The 19,133-nt window shown below is 37.4% G+C and overlaps 1 pseudogene; it reads left to right on the top strand.

The window, feature by feature from the left end:
* Positions 1-1,765: 1,765 nt before the first annotated feature.
* LOC116479036 (replication protein A 32 kDa subunit-like) lies at positions 1,766-2,673 on the top strand (annotated as a pseudogene).
* Positions 2,674-19,133: the final 16,460 nt, after the last annotated feature.

The following is a 19,133-nucleotide window of genomic DNA, read 5'->3' as shown; positions in this document are numbered from 1 at the left end:
TTTCTGCATTAATTTCATTATTTACTCAGGATAATTATAAAAAATTTTATTATTTATTAAGGAGCAGATCATTCCATTTCCATGCAGTTGTGTGGTTTTGAGTGAGTTTCTTAGTCTTGAGTTCTAATTTGATTGCACTGTGGTCTGAGAGATTGTTTGTTATGATTTCAGTTCTTTTGCTTTTACTGAGGAGTGTTTTACTTCTGGTTATGTGATCAATTTTAGAGTAAGTGGCCATGTGGCAATGAGAAGACTGTATATTTTGTTGTTGTTGGATGAAGAGTTCTGTAGATCTCTATCAGGTTCACTTGACTCAAAGCTAAGTTCAGATCCCGAATATCTTTGTTAATTCTCTGTCTTGATGATCTGCCTAATATTTGTCAGTGGGATATTAAAGTCTCCCACTATTATTGTGTGGGAGTCTAAGTCTCTTTGAAGGTCTCTAAGAACTTGTTTTATGAATTTGGGTGCCCCTGCATTAGGTGCATATATATTTATGGTAGCTCTTCTTGTTGAATTGAACTCTTTACCATTACGTAATGCTCTTCTTTGTCTTTTTTGATCTTTGTTGGTTTAAAGTCTGTTTTGTCAGAAACTAGGATTGTGACCCCTGCTTTTTTCTGTTTTCTATTTCTTGGTAAATTTTCCTCCATCCCTTTACTTTGAGCCTATGTGTCTTTGCATGTGAGATGGGTCTCTTAAAGACAGCATGCTAATGGGTCTTGGCTCTTTATCCAGCTTGCCGTTCTGTGTCTTTTAACTGGGGCAATTAGCCCATTTACATTTAAGCTTAGTATTGTTATGTGCGGCATATAACCAAAGGAATGTAAATCATTCCATTATAAAGATACATGCATATGTATGTTCATTGCAGCATTATTCACAATAGCAAAGACATGGAATCAATCCAAATGCCTCATTTCTATAAAAAATACAAAAGTTACCTGGGCATGGTGCTTCATGCCTGTGTTCCAGCTACTCAGGAGACTGAGGTGGGAGGATCACTTGAGCCAAATGTCCATCAATGATAGACTGGATAAAGAAAATGTGGTCTATATGCACCATGGAATACTATGCAGCCATGAAAAGGAAGGAGACCATGTCCTTTGCAGGGACATGGATGGAGCCGGAGGCCGTTATACTCAGCAGACTAATGCAGAAACAGAAAACCAAACACCACATGTTCTCACTTATAAGTGGGAGCTGAACAATGAGAACACATGAACTCATGGGAGGGAACAACACACACTGGGGCCTGTTGGGGGAGAGGGGGAAGAATGGGAGCATCAGGGAGAATAGCTAATGGATGCTGGGCTTAATACCTGGATGATGGGTTGATCCATGTAGCAGACTACCATGGCACATGTTTACCCAGGTACTAAACCTGCACATCCTACACATGTACCTGGAACTTAAAATAAAAGTTGAAGAAGATTCAGCCAGGTGTGGTGGCTCACGCCTGTAATCCCAGCACTTTGGGAGGCCGAGGCAGGTGGATCATGAGGTCAGGAGATCGAGAACATCCTGGTTAACACGGTGAAACCCCATCTCTCCTAAAAATACAAAAAAATTAGCTGGGCAGGGTGGCACTCGCCTGTAGTCCCAGCTACTAGGGAGGCTGAGGCAGAAGAATGGCATGAACCTGAGAGGCGGATGTTGCAGTGAGCGGAGATCGTGCCACTGCACCCCAGCCTGGGTGACAGAGCAAGACTCTGTCTCAAAAAAAAAAAAAAAAAAGTTGAAGAAGATTCACAGAAATGAGTTTGTGGTGCCAAAGAAAAGTAACCAGAGCAGTGCAGCAGCAGCCAGATTCTGAGATGTTTGGCCATTCCACCAAACCTGAACCTTCTCTTCCTCTTTCCCAGAAAATCAGATCAAAATGTGGAAAAGTGGATTTGAAAGCTATGGCAGCTCCTTATATTGGGGATCCAGCAGCTACATGCAGTCCCCAGGGGCCTTTGGATTGCTGACACCTTCTCAGGTGTTGAGCTCAACACATCGTACCCTGTACTATATCTAAGCTGCTTTCTGCCACTTTGATTGATGAAGTGGTTAAAATTGGGAATGTTGAGATTTCACAGTCGCTATTGTGGGGGATCACCCAACATGCAGAGAAGGCTCCAACCAATACTGTTTACAAAATAGATGACATGACAATTGCACCTATGGATGTTCTCCAGTGGGTTGACACAGATGACACCAGCAGTGAATACACTGTCATTCCTCCAGAAAAATATGTCACTGTGGCAGGCTATTTGAGGCCTTTTCAGGACAAAAAGAGCCTGGTACCCTTTAAAATCATGCCCCAGAGGATATGAATGAATTCGCCACCCATATTCTGGAAGTGATCAATGTACACATGATACTAAGCAAAGATAACAGGCAGCCCTCAGCAAGGAGAGCATCTATCAGCAATCCAGGAATGAGTGAAGCAGGGAAATTTGGTGGGAATAGCTTCATGCCAGCAAAGGACCTACTGTGGCCCAAAACCAGGTGTTGAATTTGATTAAGGGTTGCCCAAGACCCAAAGAATTGAACTTTCAGGATCTCAAGAACCAGCTCGACCACATGTCTGTATCCTCAATCAATCAAGCTGTGGATTTTCTGAGCAATGAGGGGCACAGCTATTCTACTGTGGATGATTATCATTTTAAATTCACAAATGCAGAATAACTGGATCTAATTGGGTGCCTGAGCTATTTTACAGCTGGACCTAGTTTCACACTTTGTTGTCTCCCACTGTGCATATGTTTGGCCAGGTGGCTTCTAGGAAGTAGGTGTCTCTATATAAGGTGTCCACTGACATCCTTTTGAATCTTACTGCTCTTCTGTTTTATTTTGTTTTGATTGAAGCTCAGGGGGAGATGGGCAATTGACAGGGATGAAATCCAAGGTGGAATTTCTTGAAGAAGTTACAAATAAGTCCGTTATAACATCAAAATAGATGGACTTGGAAGGATGCTTCCAGTAGGGTACTTAAATAATGCTCGGGTACTTAAATAATGAAAGTACTTAAATAATGCTCGGGTACTTAAGTAATGTTCAGGTACTTAAGTAATGAAAATACTTAAGTAATGCTTAAATATTTTTTCTTCTTAAAATGTTTCCTGCTGAAAGATTAGCAGGACTAGGCCCTGTGGGCCAAGCGCTGGAGGAGAAACCCACTGGCCTCAGCCTGTTTTCATTTCCTACTTTGGTTATTTGGCGTTACTTTCAGAATTGCACTTCCCTTCACCTGCTTGTCATAACTGCTGCTTGTCATGATGATGTGTTTCTGTGAACATGAGGTTCTAGGTGGTGCGTCCAGAGGCAGAGGAAAGCAAGAAGTTTTACTGCATTTTGTACAAAATAAGTACATTCATATGTTTAATAAAACAGTTACATTGAAAAAAAAGGTTGAAGATAAATAAATAAATAGTTTCTGAATTCAAATCCCAAATGTATCCAGGGCCACAGGGCACGACTCCTCTAAATAAATAGATAAATAAATAAATAGTTTCTGAGTTCAAATCTCAGGGAGAGAATCTGATCAATGTTGTTCAGCTCTAACTGTGGACCTATGGCTGCTAACAAACCGGGCCAGAGGCCGAGGCCCACCAAGCAGGACCTGGGGAGAATCAGGACTTAATAAAAGATGCTAAGCAGGCACAGATGTGGAAGCCAATAGAGCATTTTTATTAAAATCCCAAATAAAGCAAGACTTTTTTAATAAATAAAATTCAAATATCTCACCAGTTTTTGCCTAGAATACTTTATCTCTAAACTTTTCATGCATATTTCAGCCCAGGAATACTTTATTTTAAATTTTGTTGCTCTTTCTTCATCTTCCATTTTCATGTTTATTTGCTTTTTATTTTGAGAAAATTAAGAGAAATTTACAGAGAACGATATTCAAGGGCCCATCCAAGATTGACATTTTAACATATTGATGTTCTATTCAAGTTTATTTTTTAATGAAAATAAATATTATAGATAAATATAAAATCTATTTTGTTATTTGTTCCTATCTCATTTTCTTTCTAAGAGATAAAAAGCATCATAAATTTTCTATGTATGCTTCTAAGCCTTTAAATTTTTTTAAACATACACAAGTATGTTTACATTGTTTCATGTATTTTTGAAATTTAAAAATGCTATTATATATGTGTGTGATTTACTTATATAATTTGTCATTAAATTTATATAAAGGCTATCATAAACGTATGCATCATTTGGCAGCTTATTCTTTGTTGATGTTAAGATTTAGCAATGTTGATATACAGACATCTAGTTTATTCCTTGTGCCTATATCACATTTCATTTTTCATCTTCTTAATGATGGACATTCAGATGTTTCCATTTTTTTTTCTATTACAAATGACATCATATGGTGTATATTTTTATAGACTTCCTTTTACATGACATGCTTTCATTAAGTTACCATAGCAGACATTGTTTGTACACTATCCTTATTCTGTTTGTCTTCCCTGTTGTACTCTGAAGGCTGACTTCCGTGAACACCTGCTGGCTGCAGGCAGCCTGAGAACACTTCCCTGGCTGGACACATGCTCAGAGCAAGCTGGAAGTGCACAAGAATTAATGCTCCCAGAAATAGCCCTTAACCAGAGATGGACAGGGGATTGGAGATAAATACCCCAGATTTTTCACCTCTTGACTAGAATAACCCTGAAGCTTTGTTCTATACTGTCTTCTACAATTCCTACATCGATTGGGCTCCAGTTGTCCACAGTGGTAAATTGCTGGTAATCCACCCTTGTATTGGCTTCCTTTTCTGTCTCACTCCCAGCCTCTCACTGGCATTTTCTGCAACTACCTCATACACACACAACAAAAACTATTTGCACTGAAATCTTAGTCTCCAGGTCTGCTTCTGAAAGCATCCAAACCAAGGGAGCAATATACATAAGAGTGTAATTGTTTGGTAGTGGAGTATGAGTATTTGGGATAAATGTAAAAAGTCAAATTGTATGTATGTATGTCAATTATGCATGAATTGGAAATCAATTGTCAATTTCCAAGTGATTCTACTAACTAACTAGGATTCTCATTAGCACTGTATAAGTTATATTTTGAACACTTAATATCATATTTCTTTTTAATTTTCTAGTAAGTGGGAAATTATATCCTTTTATTTCTTATTCTCATTATTGGTGATCCCTTCTTTCCATATGGAATGCATATTAGGCATATATGGTGAATTAACTAAACCTATCATCAGTAGTTCTCATTTTAAATTTATCATATTCCTTTCTTCACCTTTACCCTGGAAGACATGGAAAACTCACCGATTTTCTAATTCACTGATCTGATTTTCTCACAGTCAATATACTGTGAACTAGGTTTATTGCTTTTGCTTTTTAAATATTGCATATATTTTCTGAATATTTTTCTGAAAATATGTTCTTGGGTTTTTTCTTTGTTGGTTTTGGTTTTTTGTTTGGTTTTTTGTTTGTTTTGTTTTTTACTGTGTCACATAGCATGCTTGCTTTGGTGGTGGGAAGACAGCTTGCAAGTTTACCCACAAAACTTCTCATTGTTTGAATTACTTCATCTTTTGATGTATTGTATGGAATTCCTTTTCATTTAAAAAAGAAGTCTGTGCATGTGCACACCCAGATTTAAGAGTTCTTTTTTATATTAGGGACAAAGTGAAGATAAGAATATTGATATTTTATCTAATTTTAAAAAGAGAGATGTTTGGAAGTGTAAGATATGGTTTTTAGTCTTATCAAAGATGAGATACAAATACTGGTGAAGACAGTTGTATGGCAGAGATTTCCCATATAGAAAATGTTTTCCTTTCCGTATTAGTTATTGCCATTTCTTACATAAAGCCAAAATGCTCTAAATAGCAACAAAGCTTTCATCAGCTTATAGATAGGACTCTTTTTGGATTCCTGTTCTTGATACAGACTTTGTCCAATGCACTTTTGTGCTAATATTTTTCCATTTTTATTTTGCAATAAGAAGTTATTTTTCAGTGGGAGGTTGGACAGCAGGGCAATAAACACATGGGCTCAGAAACCTACTTTGCAATAAGTAAAGTAGCTTTCTGAGTAAATTTTTAAAGCAAAAATAAAACAATGATGGATGCATTTAAAATTCTTTGAGAAAAGGTACTGAGTAGATAGTCTCCTTTGCTAGAACAAAAAATGATCAGCTCTGAATTCAACCATAATCTAATTCAATTATACCTAAATCTCTAACAATTTGCTGTAAAGCTTTAAAAATTATGCCTTTTGACATTGCCAGTATTAGTCTCTTTAAAAATCCATTTCGCCTTCCTTTTGACATTGCTTCATTTCAGACCAATTACAAATAATGCAGCCTCAACAAGTTTTTAAAAGCTCAAACATACTATGAAGTGATGCAGAACAGAAATTAAAATTCATGTACTAATTTTTCTTTTTATGCTCATAACTATGCATTCGTACCCAGTATGCTACTGATACCTTAATACGAATAATTTTGAAATATTTTCCTCTGTTTAATGACTTTGTTCTCTAGTTAATGACTCTTTGTTATGCTAGGGAAATAATATCGAAAGTCAGATGTGCATTGTAGGTTATAACTTTTCTATAGAATGGTCAGTGTCATATTCAATCTCTATGGTAGATTATGCCACATTTGACCCTTGGGGAATAGTTAGGATAATAGCCAAACAAAAACAACTTGGCCATTGTGTGAAAAATAGTTCATCTAGTGAAGAAAAAAATAGTCAATTTATCTGGCACCCCATAGAAAACTCTCTCTGGAGCCCCATCTTTGGATGTTGGCATTCAGGGAGGCCTCTTAGCTGCTTTCTTTTAGTCATGCTGCTGGTACTATAAGATGGTGTGGGGAACCTCTGCTGGAAGAAAATATCAAGTTCTCCACTTGACTCATCAGCTTCATGAGACTAATTGGTGATTTGTAATGAAATGATATAGGCTAAAAAAAAAAACCACTTTAATTTTAACTATTAGGATTTCTCTTGACCACTGTTCTGTCCCTACCAAGAAGATCAAAAGTGTGGAGTCATGAGCGCTAATTGTGTTAAAGAAATGGGCAGGGTTCGTCTTTGTCTGGTATTGATATCAATTTGTTTCCTGGCAAATGCCTCTCCACCTTCGTCGGTTAGGTTGGTGCAAATGTAATGGCATAACAGTAATGGCAAAAACTGCGATTACATTTGCACCAACCTAATACTAAGTGTTTATCATCATTCCTATAGGGAAATCATACCCTGTGGTTTAAGAGAGACTAACCTCACTCTTCCAGCTGCCCAGCAGCAGGAATGTGACCTGGATTCATTTATCACAGTGCCCAAATGCCCCAGAACTCAAGGAGTGGTTAAGAAATAGAAATGTCATCAAAAGGAGGCAAATGAGAGTTCTCTCTACCTGGAATATTTTTTCAGTGTTATCAAGGAAGAAGCTTTCCTTGTCCTAATGTTAAAATGCTGTTGGGATGGAAGTCTCAGGCTGCCAGGAACCATCATTCATATCACATAGAAAAAGCTTGTCTGAAAGATGGAGGGTCACAAGTCTAATGACTTTTTTAAATGCCTGGATCAAACCAAGCCTGAAGCTAGATAATGTTGAATAATTTTGTTTGTTTGGGGCCAAAATTGGGTGTGCTTTAAATTTAAGTTTCAGTTACCCAGCTCTCGTACTTAAACTGGAAGAATCCTAAGATACACACTCTCACCTTGGCTTTAAGGCAAAAAAAATTTAAAAATAAAAAAAAAATGCAGGGAGAATCCAAAGTAAAGTGCACTGTTTCCATAATTGATGACATTCAATTTTCCACAGAGCAGACAAAATGACCTTTTGAAAATGTAATTTCATGCCCATTATTTCCCCTCTTAAAAACTTTCAAATTCTTATTGCCATTAAAATTAGGTCCAGTCTTCTTTCACACTTTGCCACCACTGCTACCACATGTCGTGCCATTCTCCCCCTTCTCTCTGCTTGGCCTTTTCTCTGAGAGACTCATTCTTACTTCAGGGCCTAGAGAATTGCTTCCAATTATTTGTATAGTCCTTCTCATTTTGAATATTTCAGCTCAATTGTCACTTCACAATTAAGTTTATCCTTGTTGACCCCATCTAAAATAACCAATGTTGACTATGTTTAATAATAATGGATTACACACTTGCAATTTTCTAAGAGAGTAGATCTTAAGTATTCTCATCTCCCTCTCACACACACACACACACACAATAACTACATAAAGTGATGGATATGTTAACTAGATTGATAATGGTAATCATTTCACAACATATGCATACTACATCAAAATATCACATCATACACCTTGAATAATACAATTTAAATTTCAATTATACCTCAATAAAGCTATAAAATAAGATAAAATAGCCAATGCAAATACTTTCTAACTTCATAGTTTATTTCTACATATTACTTTTATGCTATAAAATTATCTTTATTTTTAATTTTTGTCATTTACCCGCTTAAATCCATTTGCCCCTCTAAGAACGTGGGCTGGGCGCGGTGGCTCATGCCTGTAATCCTTGCACTTTGGGAGGCCGAGGAGGGCAGATCACCTGAAGTCAGGAGTTCAAGACCAGCCTGGCCAACATGGCAAAACCCTGTCTCTACTAAATATATAAAAATTAGCCTGACATGGTGGCAGGCACCTGTAATCCCAGCTACTCGGGAGGCTGGGGAAGGAGAATCTCTTGAATCTGGGAGGCAGAGGTTGCAGTGAGCCGAGATCATGCCACTGCACTCCAGCCTGGGCAACAGAGCAAGACTCTGTCTCAAAAAAAATAAGTGAATTTCAGGAGAGCAGGGACCCTTTTGATTTTGCTCATTGCCACATCTTTAGAAGTTATAACAATGACTAGCTCAAAGACACACCAAATTCAAAATTGCTGAATTGATAAATGTTTAAATAACACCTTCCTTGTTTTATTTTTGCCAAGCAGTATTCTGTAATTCTAGCTGTCTTTCTTCTGTAAGTCATTCTCTACTTTCTATCCAGCTCCTTTTAGAATCTCTCTCTTCCTCTTTTTACTTCTTTCTCTCTCTCTCTCTCTCTCCCCACCCCCCGCCTATCTTGCAGTTTCACTACTATATGTCTAGTCATAAATTCTTTTTAGTTATCCAGCTTGAGCTAAATTCTCACCAATCTTGAAACATGTGAAGCCATTAATTCTCTAAATAAGGCCTCTTCCCAAATCTTTGTAGTTCATCTTTTGAGATGCCAATCAGATGTTTTTAAGAGCTTCGTATTCTATCATCCATGTCTCTTTGCTACTTTTCTGTAGTTCTTATATATACATCTATATCATGATATACATCTATCTTGCAGCTAGTTATCTCTAGTTAGCATCAGACTTCTTTCTTCAATTGCACTTTATCTGCTGCTTAACTCATCTATTAAGTAATTTTTGTCTCAATAAAAATGTTTTTCACACTTAGAAGTTCATTTTGTCTGTCTATTTTTCTGATGCTTTTTTTGCTTTCCTCTAAGTTTATTAATTTTATTAAACACCCCATACCCAGATATTTTATATTTTAACTGTAAACAAATCTAATATCTTCAGTTATTAAGAATTTCATTTTGCTATTGCTTGTCTCTACTGCTTATAGATCATGGTGGTTTTCCTTATGTGTTTGGTGTTCCCAGTAAATTCACACTTGATTAATATCTGATGTAGTCCTGCTGGCTATTGCATGAGGCTGTACATGGAGAAACTCTCCTTTAAAATGTGTTTGCCTCTGTCTCTACCAATAGAGAAAGATGTATTAGTCAAAGTAGCTTTATCATAATATTGATTATGCTGCAGTGGCAAACAATTCAAAATTCTCAGGTGTTTAATAGAAAAGGCTTCTTTCTCATACCATATGTTATGGGCTTCCTGGGGTATATATTCTGATTTATTCTCTATCTTTTAGGTCTGTCTCTTTATGGAACATGCTGGTCATTTTAAATGGAGTAAAAGAAGTAATGCTTTATTATTTCCATGCAAATCATTACCTACAACTAGAAACATGCTCCCCATTCCCTAATCCACAGAGACAGCCCAAAATGGTGGTCTTACTAATGACTCTCACCAGGGGTGCTCCCACCAGCCCAGAAACACGTTAGACCCTCAAATTTCAATGATTTTCAATGAATGTCACTATTCATAATTGATTATTAAGGTCTTTTAACATCTGTTTTTCCTTGCCTTAAATAAGGGAGCAATACTTTAAATTTTTGCTCCTTCATCTTCAGAAAGACCTAGAAAAATATCTCCAAGAATAAAATTACACTCCTCTTATCTGGGCCTCCTTCATGTAAAATCTACATTTTTATTTCTTCTCATTTAATTGCATAAATTTGACAAACTCCAACTATTTATTTTATAAGACATACATCTAGAAGTCTCTTTTCCCTCAAAATAGTGTATCCTCCATAAATCTGAGAACAAGAGCACTCAAGACCTGTATCGAAGTAAGATATAATTGTGCCAAGGGACATAAGTACTTGAAGTCATCCCCATCTATAGTGGATCTAAAATAAAATTCTTTCATTGTTCTTCCAGCACATGGATTCAGAAATTGATCTGAGATAGGAAGAAATGCAGAAGTCTCAGGAAAAAATAGAAAAATTTTAAAAAGCAAAAACAATAACAAATCCAATATTATTAACATTTGAGGGGAAAAAAAAGGCCAATCTGGGGAAAAAATGAGAGAAAAATCCAGATGCACACATCTTGTTCCCAGTAACATTTTTGACGTGTATCCTATGTATAAGTAAAATGACCCCAGCTGCAAAAGAGCAGTACCAGCTCAACTGGCTGAAGAGAAGGAAAAGTTAGTGTCATAGAATAAATTCCAAGAGAGGGCGACATCTTCCAAGCTGCGTTATTCAGTGGTCCAAAGGAGCTACTTTCCCTCTTCTGCTAGCAGTCTTCATCACATGGGGTTAACTTCCCTTGGGGTTGCAAGGTAGCTACAATGGTTTCTAAATATAACGTGTAAACCCACATTACATTGAAAAACACAGAAGTATTAAGTTGTACTTTTAAGAACAAGAAAGCATTTTCCAAAATCCCCGAGGAGACGCTCCCTTATGTCATTTATCAGAACTGAGTCACATGTTAACTATTAAACAAATCCCTAGGAAGGGAAATGAGATTCCAATGCTTGTTAGTGAAGCACATGGTTATGTGGTGGATAGTGAATTACCGGCAAAAAAAAAAAAAAAAAAAAAAAATCAGAACTCTGGCAGAAGAAAGAAAGGAAAGACGGAATAGATACTGGCATTCCTTCTGCTACATTCTTCTAGATTTCTTCCATACAAGCAAAATTTTGCTCTGCATCCTTCTTTGTAGTCTTCTTTATTTTTTTTACCTTCCTATATCATAAGCAGTTCTTCAAGTGTACGTGATGGCTGCATATAATTGTATTGCATGGAAGCCCCAAAATGTATTAAAGTGATGTTTATTTACTGAATTCTACTGATAGGTATTTAGATTACTCCCTGCCGTGACAACTGTAATACACACAGAATGAATGTTGGATAGATAAATGAGAGCTGGATTACACAGATAGATGATAGATAAATAGATGTAATTATAATAATATTGGAATTTACCTTCCAGAACACCTGTGCCTGGGAGTGAAGTATATAAAATAAGTGTACACGTATTTTTTTCTCAGTCAAAACTAGCTATGCCCCACACATTTTGCTATGTGCTGTTGTCATTTTCTCTAATTAGCAAAAAGCCTGTAATTGCACCTTTGATTTCCTCTTTGACATGATATTTAAAGACATTTTAATTGCTGTGTTATTGCTTTTCAATGTTAAACATTTATTTTTTCAATTTATTTTTAGTTTTATTACAAAAAAATAGAGAGACAGAAAAAAATGGCCTGTACAATTTGTGCTTTGAAGATGTTATTGGCATTTCCTTTGTGGCCCAACGTATGTTAGTTTTGAAATTATCAGTTGACACAGAAAAAAATGAGCATTTTTCCTAGTGTGTAAATATTTAATTAAATATATCAGGTTAACCTTAATTTGTATGGAAATTAGAGCTTTTATATTTTTTGAGACTTGATTAGAAAAATTAGAGAGGGAAATGCTTTGCATGATATATTTTGATACAATTTTTTTTAACACATAAAGATCCCCAACAGTTACATCTTCGTTGCCAATGGCACTCTGTAGTAAATAAATTGATAGACTTTGTCCTGCTTAATGCTCCTTGCTTTGGATTCCATATAATCTTTCATTATGGAGGTTTAGCAAAGGTCCCATGGATAAACTTATGGTTGCTCTTGACCAGTAGATTTGACAGAAATGATGCTATGTGACTTTGGAGCTAGGTCATAAAAGCCCACGCAGCTTCTGCCTGGTTTCTTCAAATGTCCACTCTTGGAATCTCCCTCTCATAACCCAACCATCCTACTGCCAAAAACCCAAGCCATATGGGCAGGCCATATACATGTACACCAATGGACAACCCCAGGTAAGTCAAGCCCTTCAATCATCCCAGCCCAGATTCTGCATGAGTAAATGAAGAAGCCTCCAGGTGATATCCAGCCCCAGGCATGTGAATGACTTCCAGATTGTTACAGACTGAATATTTGTGCCCCCTTCAACATTTATATGTTGAAACCCTAACTCCCAAGGTGATGGTATTAGGAGGTAGGGCCTTTGGGAAATAATTAGGTCCTGAGAGTACAGCCCTTATAAATGGAATTAGTGCCCTTATAAGAAGAGGCCAAGAAGCTAGCACACTCTCTTTCCACCATGTGAGGATATAGGAGAAGTTAGCAATGTGCAACTGGGAAGAGGGCTCTTCCGTGCTGGCAGCTCCAGCTCAGCTTCCAGCCTCCAGAACAGTGAGGAATAAATTCCATTGTTGATAAACTGTTCAGTTTATGGTATTTTTTATAGCATCCCAAATGGACTAAAAAACTGATCTTCCCAGCTAGTGTTCCTCAGACATTATGGAACATAGATGAGTCAAACCTGCTATGGCTTGCAATTCCTGAACACAGAATCTGCAAATGGTTTGTTACTTATGCCACTATGCTTGGGTGGTTTGTTATGCACCGTATGCAAGTATAGACACTAGTCTTGGAAATTCTGCTTCATTATTGCTTACATGTGCTTTATAAAACTTTTTTACCCTTTTACAATTAATGTTTTGTAATTTTAGTCAAATCTCTTGAGAATATCATATAACTGCCTATTTTAAATTGTTTGTAAATTAAATGATAACTTATGATTAATGATTATTTCTAGCTTATAAGTCAGATTTTGCCCTCGATAACGTATCTTAATGTAACTACATTATTTTTAAACTGATTTACATAATTTTAGAAGTTCTACTCTTTCTTGGGTCTACTTAATATTGCCTTGTCCAACACGACTTGAAGTATATTCTGTTCACTTTTGCTTTATTCAAAATGTTAAAAATACTAGGAAGATAATATTTGTCAACTTCATTTTCAGGCTGTTTTCATTCTCCAGTTTCTCTCAAAATGTGGTGTGTGTATCCTGGACCCCCAGGAGCTTCTCCCTTTATCTTTCATTGACAGGGTGGTGCAGGAGGTCATAGAGGCACGGGTGGTCCAGCCAGTGCAGGTGTCCTGGGGGACCTTACTTTTATCTAGTCTCAGAGAGGCTATAATAGGCATGACTTTGAAAACCTTTTAAATCCAGGAATTGTTAAATATCATGGAAATTATTTGTTACCTGAAGGTTACAAGGACTTTCTTTAAAACTACCTTGGACCAAATTTTTATTGATATTTATATTCTTCTTTTTCAATTTACTTTGTGGTTTGGAGTATATTAGGTTCACTTCCTTTTTATTAGCCAATGATAATAATTTATATGTTCTGGCAATGGTTATTCATTTCATCAAGATACTAAAACATAATTATCATAGAATAATTATTATTATTATTATTATACTTTTAAGTTTTAGGGTACATGTGCACAACCTGCAGGTTTGTTACATATGTATCCATGTACCATGTTGGTTTGCTGCACCCATTAACTCGTCATTCAGCATTAGGTGTATCTCCTAATGCTGTCCCTCCCCCCACCCCCTACCCCACAACAGTCCCCAGAATGTGAGGTTCCCCTTCCTATGTCCATGTGTTCTCATTGTTCAATTCCCACCTATGAGTGAGAACATGCAGTTTTTGGTTTTTTGTCCTTGCGATATTTTACTGAGAATGATGGTTTCCAGTTTCATCCATGTCCCTACAAAGAACATGAACTCATCATTCTTTATGGCTGCATAGTATTCCATGGTGTATGTGTGCCACATTCTCTTAATCCAGTCTATCGTTGTTGGACATTTGGGTTGGTTACAAGTCTTGCTATTGTGAATAGTGCCGCAATAAACATACGTGTGCGTGTGTCTTTATAGCAGCATGATTTATAGTCCTTTGGGTATATACCCAGTAATGGGATGGCTGGGTCAAATGGTATTTCTAGTTCTAGATCCCTGAGGAATCGCCACACTGACTTCCACAATGGTTGAACTAGTTTACAGTTCCACCAACAGTGTAAAAGTGTTCCTATTTCTCCACATCCTCTCCAGCACCTGTTGTTTCCTGACTTTTTAATGATGGTCATTCGAACTGGTGTGAGATGGTATCTCATTGTGGTTTCGATTTGCATTTCTCTGATGGCCAGTGATGATGAGTATTTTTTCATGTGTTTTTTGGCTGCATAAATATCTTCTTTTGAGAAGTGTCTGTTCATGTCCTTTGCCCACTTTTTGATGGGGTTGTTTGTTTTTTTCTTGTAAATTTGTTTGAGTTCATTGTAGATTCTGGATATTAGCCCTTTGTCAGATGAGTAGGTTGTGAAAATTTTCTCCCATTTTGTAGGTTGCCTGTTCACTCTGATGGTAGTTTCTTTTGCTTTGCAGAAGCTCTTTAGTTTAATTAGATCCCATTTGTCAATTTTGGCTTTTGTTGCCATTGCTTTTGGTGTTTTAGACATGAAGTCCTTGCCCATGCCTATGTCCTGAATGGTATTGCCTAGGTTTTCTTCTAGGGTTTTTATGGTTTTAGGTCTAACATTTAAGTCTTTAATCCATCTTGAATTAATTTTTGTATAAGGTGTAAGGAAGGGATCCAGTTTCAGCTTTCTACATATGGCTAGCCAGTTTTCCCAGCACCATTTATTAAATAGGGAATCCTTTCCCCATTGCTTATTTTTGTCGGGTTTGTCAAAGATCAGATAGTTTTAGATATGTGGCATTATTTCTGAGGGCTCTGTTCTGTGCCATTGATCTATGTCTCTGTTGTGGTACCAGTACCATGCTGTTTTGGTTACTGTAGCCTCGTAGTATAGTTTGAAGTCAGGTAGTGTGATGCCTCCAGCTTTGTTCTTTTGGCTTAGGATTGACTTGGCGATGCGGGCTCTTTTTTGGTTCCATATGAACTTTAAAGTCATTTTTTCCAATTCTGTGAAGAAAGTCATTGGTAGCTTGATGGGGATGGCACTGAATCTATAAATTACCTTGGGCAGTATGGCCATTTTCATGATATTGATTCTTCCAACCCATGAGCATGGAATGTTCTTCCATTTGTTTGTATCCTCTTTTATTTCATTGAGCAGTGGTTTGTAGTTCTCCTTGAAGAGGTCCTTCACGTCCCTTGTAAGTTGGATTCCTAGGTATTTTATTCTCTTTGAAGCAATTGTGAATGGGAGTTCACTCATGATTTGGCTCTCTGTCTGTTATTGGTGTACAGGAATGCTTGTGATTTTTGCACATTGATTTTGTATCCTGAGACTTTGCTGAAGTTGCTTATCAGCTTAAGGAGATTTGGGGCTCAGAAGGGGGTTTTCTAGATATACAATCATGTCATCTGCAAACAGGGACAATTTGACTTCCTCTTTTCCTTATTGAATACCCTTTATTTCCTTCTCCTGCCTGATTGCCCTGGCCAGAACTTCCAACACTATGTTGAATAGGAGTGGTGACAGAGGGCATCCCTGTCTTGTGCCAGTTTTCAAAGGGAATGCTTCCAGTTTTTGCCCATTCAGTACGATATTGGCTGTGGGTTTGTCATAGATAGCTCTTATTATTTTGAGATATGTCCCATCAATACCTAATTTATTGAGAGTTTTTAGCATGAAGGTTGTTGAATTTTGTCGAAGGCCTTTTCTGCATCTATTGAGATAATCATGTGGTTTTTGTCTTTGGTTCTGTTTATATGCTGGATTACATTTATTGATTTGCATATGTTGAACCAGCCTTGCATCCCAGGGATGAAGCCCACTTGATCATGGTGGATAAGCTTTTTGATGTGCTGCTGGATTTGGTTTGCCAGTATTTTATTGAGGATTTTTGCATCAATGTTCATCAAGAATATTGGTCTGAAATTCTCTTTTTCGGTTGTGTCTCTGCCAGGCTTTGGTATCAGGATGATGCTGGCCTCATAAAATGTGTTAGGGAGGATTCTCTCTTTTTCTATCGATTGGAATAGTTTCAGAAGGAATGGTACCAGTTCCTCCTTGTACCTCTGGTAGAATTTGGCTGTGAATCCATCTGGTCCTGGACTCTTTTTGGCTGGTAAGCTATTGATTATTGCCACAATTTCAGAGCCTGTTATTGGTCTATTCAGAGATTCAACTTCTTCCTGGTTTAGTGCAGGGAGGGTGTATTTGTCGAGGAATTTATCCATTTCTTCTAGATTTTCTAGCTTATTTGCGTAGAGGTGTTTGTAGTATTCTCTGATGGTAGATTGTATTTCTGTGGGATTGGTGGTGATATCCCCTTTATCATTTTTTATTGCGTCTATTTGATTCTTCTCTCTTTTCTTCTTTATTGGTCTTGCTAGTGGTCTATCAATTTTGTTGATCTTTTCAAAAAACCAGCTCCTGGATTCATTAATTTTTTGAAGGGTTTTTTGTGTCTCTATTTCCTTCAGTTCTGCTCTGATCTTAGTTATTTCTTGCCTTCTGCTAGCTTTTGAATGTGTTTGCTCTTGCTTTTCTAGTTCTTTTAATTGTGATGTTAGGGTGTCAATTTTGGATCTTTCCTGCTTTCTCTTGTGGGCATTTAGTGTGATAAATTTCCCTCTACACACTGCTTTGAATGTGTCCCAGAGATCCTGGTATGTTGTGTCTTTGTTCTCGCTGGTTTCAAAGAACATCTTTATTTCTGCTTTCATTTCGTTATATACCCAGTAGCCATTCAGGAGCAGATTGTTCAGTTTCCATGTAGTTGAGCGGTTTTGAGTGAGTTTCTTAATCCTGAGTTCTAGTTTGATTGCACTGTGATCTGAGAGACAGTTTGTTATAATTTTTGTTCTTTTACATTTGCTGAGGAGAGCTTTACTTCCAACTATGTGGTCAATTTTGGAATAGGTGTGGTGTGGTGCTGAAAAAAATGTATATTCTGTTGATTTGGGGTGGAGAGTTCTGTAGATGTCTATTAGGTCCACTTTGTGCAGAGCTGAATTCAATTCCTGGGTATGCTTGTTAACTTTCTGTCCCATTGATCTGTCTAATGTTGACAGAGGGGTGTTAAAATCTCCCATTATTATTGTGTGGGAGTCTAAGTCTTTGTAGGTCACTCAAGACTTGCTTTATGAATCTGGGTGCTCCTGTATTGGGTGCATATATATTTAGGATAGTTAGCTCTTCTTGTTGAATTGATCCTTTTGCCATTATGTAATGGCCTTCTTTGTCTCTTTTGATCTTTGTTGATTTAAAGTCTATTTTATCAGAGACTAGGATTGCAACCCCTGCCTTTTTTTGTTTTCCGTTGGCTTGGTAGATCTTCCTCCATCCCTTTATTTTGAGTCTATGTGTGCCTCTGCCCATGAGATGGGTTTCCTGGATACAGCACACTGATGGGTCTTGACTCTTTATCCAATTTGCCAGTCTGTGTCTTCTAATTGGAGCATTTAGCCCATTTACATTTAAAGTTAATATTGTTATGTGTGAATTTGATCCTGTCATTATGATGTTAGCTGGTTATTTTGCTCATTAGTTGATGCAGTTTCTTCCTAGCCTCTATGGTCTTTACAATTTGGCATGTTTTTGCAGTAGCTGGTACCTATTTTTCCTTTCCATGTTTAGTGCTTCCTTCAGGAGCTCTTTTAGGGCAGGCCTGGTGGTGACAAAATCACTCAGCATTTGCTTGTCTGTAAAGTATTTTATTTCTCCTTCACTTATGAAGCTTAGTTTGGCTGGATATTCAATTCTGGGTTGAAAATTCTTTTCTTTAAGAATGTTGAATATTGGCCGCCACTCTCTTCTGGCTTGTAGAGTTTCTGCTGAGAGATTAGCTGTTAGTCTGATGGGCTTCCCTTTGTGGGTAACCTGACCTTTCTCTCTGGCCGCCCTTAACATTTTTTCCTTCATTTCAGCTTTGTTGAATCTGACAATTATGTGTCTTGGAGTTGCTCTTCTCGAGGAGTATCTTTGTGGCATTCTCTGTATTTCCTGAATGTGAATGTTGGCCTGCCTTGCTAGATTGGGGAAGTTCTCCTGGATAATATCTTGCAGAGTGTTTTCCAGCTTGGTTCCATTCTCCCCGTCACTTTCAGGTACACCAGTCAGACATAGGTTTGGTCTTTTCACATAGTCCCATATTTCTTGGAGGCTTTGTTCGTTTCTTTTTATTCTTTTTTCTATAAACTTCCCTTCTCGCTTCATTTCATTCATTTCATCTTCCATCACTGATACCCTTTCTTCCAGTTGATTGTGTCGGCTACTGAGGCTTCTGCATTCTTCAAGTAGTTCTCAAAACTTGGCTTTCAGCTCCATCAGCTCCTTTAAGCACTTCTCTGCATTGGTTATTTTAGTTATACATTTGTCTAATTTTTTTTCAAAGTTCTTAACTTCTTTGCCATTGGTTTGAATTTCCTCCTGTAGCTAGGAATAGTTTGATTGTCTGAAGCCTTCTTCTCTCAATTCGTCGAAGTCATTCTCCGTCCAGCTTTGTTCCATTGCTGGTGAGGAACTGCGTTCCTTTGGAGGAGGAGAGGCGCTCTGCTTTTTAGAGTTTCCAGTTTTTCTGCTCGGTTTTCTCCCCATCTTTGTAGTTTTTTCTACTTTTGGTCTTTGATGATGGTGATGTACACATGAGTTTTTGGTGTGGGTGTCCTTTCTGTTTGGTTTGTTAGTTTTCCTTCTACCAGACAGGAC

This window comes from Hylobates moloch, unplaced genomic scaffold (genome assembly GCF_009828535.3).
Source record: "Hylobates moloch isolate HMO894 unplaced genomic scaffold, HMol_V3 SCAFFOLD_3, whole genome shotgun sequence".
Lineage (NCBI taxonomy): Eukaryota > Metazoa > Chordata > Mammalia > Primates > Hylobatidae > Hylobates > Hylobates moloch.
Note: the sequence above shows the minus strand (reverse complement) of the source record. Positions and strands in the feature narration are given on the sequence as shown.